Here is a 5764-nt window from a genome sequence, read left to right as displayed (position 1 = left end):
GCGCACGGTGGCCGGTAGGGCTCGCCTCTCTCTGAGCCTGGTCTTCGCCTTCTCATCTGCCGAGTTTGTTAATTAATCATTTAATTAATTAAGTCTCTAAAGCCTGTCAAATATTTGATTTTGACCTTTTGTATATTTATACTATGATTCGACGGGGTGTTTAAGCAACAAATTGTATTACAAAATAGTGTTCATTTCAGGAAATTTAGGAAATATTGCACTCAGTGCAGTAAAGAATCAGTCTATAATTTTTTGTTTTAAAACATGCTTTAGAGTTTTACGTATTTTTATCTTATGCATACACTTAATCTTTACACCTATGAATTACAGAGTAGTGCCATCTTATTTTATTTATTTATTTATTTATTTATTTTTAAATGACTTTTTTTGTTGTTGTTAACCAGAGCACTGCTCAGCTCTGGTTTATGGTGGTGCGGGGGATTGAACCTAGAACTATGGAGCCTCAGGCATGAGAGTCTCTGTGCATAACCATTATGCTATCTACCCCCGCTATTTATTTTTTATATTTATTTTCCCTTTTGTGGCCCTTGTTTTTTATTGTTGTTGTAGTTATTATTGTTGTTACTGATGTTGTTGTTACTGATGTCGTCGTTATTAGATAGGATAGAGAGAAATGGAGAGAGGAGGGGAAGATAGAAAGGGGGAGAGAAAGATAGAAACCTGCAGACCTGCTTCACCGCATGTGAAGGGACTCCCCTGCAGTTGGGGTCATTTTCTCTCTTCCTCCTAAATATTAAAAAAAAAAAAATCTGTGGGGGAGTCAGGTGGTAGCGCAGCGGGTTAAGCACAGGTGGCACAAAGCGCAAGAACCAGTGTAAGGATCCCTGTTGGATCCCCAGCTCCCCACCTGCAGGGGAGTCGCTTCACAGGCGGTGAAGCAGGTCTGCAGGTGTCTATCTTTCTCTCCCCCTGTCTTTCCCTCCTCTCTCCATTTCTCTCTGTCCTATCCAATAACAATGACATCAATAACAATAATAACTACAACAATAAAACAACAAGGGCAACAAAAGGGAATAAAATATTTTTTATAAAAAAAATCTGTGGAACATCTGCTATTATTAGAAGTAGACCTCACACTTTTGAGAAAGTCATACCTGAAAAAGGTCAGCAACCCTGGGCAAATGATCCCACCAACATGTCCTGGAGCTCTGCTTCCCCAGAGGCCTTCCCCACTAGGGAAAGAGAGAGACAGGATGGGAGTAGATCGACTTGCCAACGCCCATGTTCAGCAATTACAGAAGCCAGACCTTCCACCTTCTGCATCCCACAATGATCCTGGGTCCATACTCCCAGAGGGTTAAAGAATAGGAAAGCTATCAGGGGAGGGGATGAGATAGAGTTCTGGTGGTGGGTATTGTGTGGAACTGTACCCCTCTTATCCTATGGTCTTGTCAATATTTCCATTTTATTTTATTTCATTTATTTATTTTTTAAATATTTATTCCCTTTTGTTGCCCTTGTTTTATTGTTATAGTGATTGATGTCATTGTTGGATAGGAAAATGGAAGGGGGGAATGGAAGGGGGGAGACAGGGGAAGAGAAAGATAGACACCTGCAGACCTGCTTCACTGCTTGTGAAGCCGCGTCCTGGCAGGTGGGGAGCTGGGGGCTCGAACTGGGCTACCGCCCAACTCCCTATTTTATTTTATTTTATTTTATTTTATTTTATTTTATTTTTGCAGAAAGGCAGCTCTGATTTATTCAGGTGACATCCCCGAGGCTTTTCATAGACAGAAACCTTTGTGGAGACAGAGATAACAAAGAGCTACAAGTCTCCGAGTTGTGTAAAAAATGCAAAAATAAGCCATCTGTGGTACAGACAGGTGTGTGCTTCCCTTGGGGATCTGAGGCAGGGGGCTCTGGGGGTGATGACCCCCACCCTGGGCAGGGGTCACTGGTCCAGCTTGCCCTCATTCTGAAAGGTCTTCATGGCAAGCCCCCACAGTGTCATGCTGGAGAAGAAGTGGCCGTTGGCTCTGGGCGGAGGAGGGTCCCTGGTCACCCTCCGGGAAGGTGCCTGGGAGCCTATATGCTTCTGCAGGTGGCTTTTTTTTTTTTTTGAGTTCTCTCTGTAATGAACAACAGTTCATCTCCTGAAAGACCTCAAGTCTTTCACACTGCAGACAGCATCCAATATTTCCATTTTATAAATAAAATTACATAAATATGTATATATATATATATATATATATATATATATATATATATATATGTCAGCAATACCCAAGTGCCGATGAGGATACAGTGAAAAAGGGAGCTCATATTAGTGGGGATGTTAGGGAGGATGTAAACTGGATCAGCCCTTGCTGGTTATAGTCTGGAGATTCCTCACATTAAATACAGATCTAGTAATTCCTCTCCTAGATATATATCCAAAAACATGATAACACATATCTGAAAAGACATATATGCCTATGTTCTTAGCTAAATTTGGAAGCAACCTAAATGTCCAAAGTGTGGTTATGGAAATCATTGTATATATACACAAAGGATATATTCCACTGGGCTGGCAATATCTCAACTGGATAATGTGTCTGCTTTTGTACCATACTGATTTTCAGTAAACTTATATTTAGTAATAAAATTAAAGCTGATCTTCCCAGTCCTTCACTAATGAGAATTAACTGTTAAGTCATTGTGTACTTTCCTGCATACAGAATTGTAGGAATATCCTAGAGCCTTAGGTAGAACAGAACATTTGTGGAAAGGTCTTCTCTTCAGTTGACATGAGAATATGCTGTGCTGTTAAGTGGTCCTGATCTTGGTCCTGGTAGTGACTTCAAGATTTCTGAGACATATTTTGCAGGCCTATGTTTCTCTCTATTTATTTATTTATTTATTTATTATTGTATAGAGACAGAGAGAAATTGAGAGGGGAGGGAGAGATAGAGGAGAGAGACAGAGAGACACCTGCAGCCCTACTTCACCATTTTTGAAGCTTTCCCCCTGCAGGTAGGGACCGGGGGCTTGAACCTGGGTCCTTGTGCACTGTAATGTGTGTGCTTAACCAGGTGCACTACCGCCTGGCCCTGCCTTCTCTCTCTGCTCCTTCCTTCCTTCCTTCCATCCTTCCTTCTTTCCTTTCTTCTTCCTCACTACCAGGGTTATGAATGCGTTTTGATACCTGCACAGCAAATCCAATATTTTTTTCCCTTCTTTCTTTCTCTCTCTCTCTTTCTTTTTCTTTTTTCTTGATAGAGACAGAGAGAAATTGAGAGGGAGGGAAGGGGAGAGAGGAAGTTTAGGGGACCTGGCAGTGGTGCACCTTACATTACAGTGTATGAGGACTCAGATTCAAGTCCTTGGTCCCCACCTGCAGGAAAAGGTGAAAGTTTCATGAATGGTAAAGCAGAGCTGCAGGTGTCTCTTTGTCCCTCTTCCTTTCCATCTGTTCCTCCCACCTCAATTTCTCTCTGTCTCTACCTAATAAATAAATAAATATATTTTTTTAAAAAAGAGAGGGAGAGATAAAGAGATAACCTGTAGTGCTGTTTCATGAAAGTCTCTTCTCTAGAGTCTTGAGCCTGAAGTATGCCTAGCTCTTTCCTTTTTTCTGTTCTCCTTCCTTTCTTCTTTCCTTCCTTCCTTTTAAAAAAATATTTATTTATTTATCCCCTTTTGTTGCCCTTGTTGTTTTATTGTTGTATTTATTATTGTTGTTATTTATGTCGTTATTGTTGGAGAGAAATGGAGAGAGGAGGGGAAGACGGGGGGGGGGGAGATAGACACCTGCAGACCTGCTTCACCACCTGTGGGGAACAAGAGGCTCGAACCCGGATCCTAGGCCACTCCTTGCACTTTGCGCCACCTGTGCTTAACCTGCGGTACTACCACCCGGCTTCCCCTTCCTTTTTTTAAACATTAATTTTGTTTATTACAGGGGACCTGGCAGTGCCTCACACAGTTGAGTGAACATGTTATCATGTGCAGGGTCCTGGATTCAAGCCTAGTCCTCACCTGTGGGCCTGGAGGAGGCAGTGGAGAGTTTCACAGAGCAGTGAGACAGTGCTGTAGGACTCTCTCTCTCTCTCTCTCTCTCTCTCTGTATCCCTTTCCCCTCTCAATTTCTCTCTGTTTTATCAAATAAAAGAAAGAAAACATTGTTCATTACATGAGGAGGAGCTTCATATGAGGCAGAGCGAAGTCAGAAAATCATTCCAGTACATGAAGTGCCAGGGATTGAGCTAGAAACCTTAGACATGCAAGCCCAAAGTTGAGCCATCTCCCAAGCTACATGAGGAGTTTCTTGTCTTTCTTTTTTTATTTTTTAAATTACCTTTATTTATTTGCTAGAGTGTAGGGTATATAGAGAGGAAGGGAGACAGAGAGACACCCACAGTACTACTTCACTACTCGAAAAGTTTTCCCCCTGTAAGTGGGGACCCTGGGCTCAAACCTAGGTCCTTGCACATTGTAACCTGTGCTTTCAACCAGATGTGCCTTGGCACCAGCCCCCATCAGGAGTTTCTTTTTAAATACATAAATTTCTTTAGGTTCTGTTTTCTCCCCAGAGTACTGGAAGGAGCCCACACAACCCATACACATCCATTTTCTTTCTAATCTTAGAGGAAGTCTATTTCTCCTTTGTATACTAAGCTAACTTTAAAAAGCACTTGTTTCACGCAAACTGTAAAACTTGTGAGAACTATAGTAGTTATCTTTGGCAAGTGGGAGGGTGGGGATACATAACTTTGGTGGTGGATGTGGTATGGAACTATACACTTTTATCTTAGAATCTTGTAACTTACTATTTTTTTCCTGTATTGATTCTTTCATTTATTAAGTGGACATTAAGTACATTCAGTTTGTACATTCAGTACATACAGTTTGATTTTATTAGGTAGAATTTTATTTTTATTGCTGATTTTTTTTTCTTTTTTTTAAAAATTTTATTCTACCCACCCACCCACCCCAGAGTCTTTTACTTTGGTGCAATACTCCAATTGCATTTCAGGTTCGACTTGTGTTTTCTTTTTTTTTTTCCTCCAGAGTTATTGCTGGGCTCGGTGCCTGCACCATGAATCCACCGCTCCTGGAGGCCATTTTTCCCCTTTTGTTGCCCTAGTTGTTGCAGCCTCGTTGCGGTTATTATTGCGGTTGTTGACGTTACTTTGTTGTTAGATAGGACAGAGAGAAATGGAGAGAGGAGGGGAAGACAGAGAGAGAGGGGAGAGAAAGATAGACACCTGCAGACCTGCTTCACCGCCCGTGAAGCGACTCCTCTGCAGGTGGGGAGCCGGGGGCTCGAACCGGGATCCTTACGCCGGTCCCTGCGCTTTGCGCCACCGCCCGACCCCCGTGTTTTCTTTTCTAATCTTGTTTTTCAACTTCGGCCTGAGTGAGATCATTCCATATTCATCCTTCTGTTTCTGACATTTCACTCAACATGATTTTTTCAAGGTCCATCCTTTATTGCTGATTTAATATTGATTTACAAAATTATGACATAACAGGGCTATGATTCCACTTTGGAGTTTGGGGCAGTCCCTACCATTGCTGCTCTACAATGAGGGCAAAGTCCTATAGAGACCCACATGAGGGCTTGTGATGATGTCCCTCATGGAAGTGGTGGTGTAGAGAGGGGTCTATTAGAAGTCTAGGCCCATCATATCTATGTGGGAATCTGCCCAGTGGGCCCATAGACACACCCAACCGTCTCCTCTTCATTATTATTTTTTCTTTTTTTATTATTTATTTTCCTTTTTGTTGCCCTTGTTTTTTGTTGTTGTAGTTATTGTTGTTG

Source organism: Erinaceus europaeus, chromosome 5 (genome assembly GCF_950295315.1).
Source record: "Erinaceus europaeus chromosome 5, mEriEur2.1, whole genome shotgun sequence".
In the NCBI taxonomy this organism is placed as follows: domain Eukaryota; kingdom Metazoa; phylum Chordata; class Mammalia; order Eulipotyphla; family Erinaceidae; genus Erinaceus; species Erinaceus europaeus.
Note: the sequence above shows the minus strand (reverse complement) of the source record.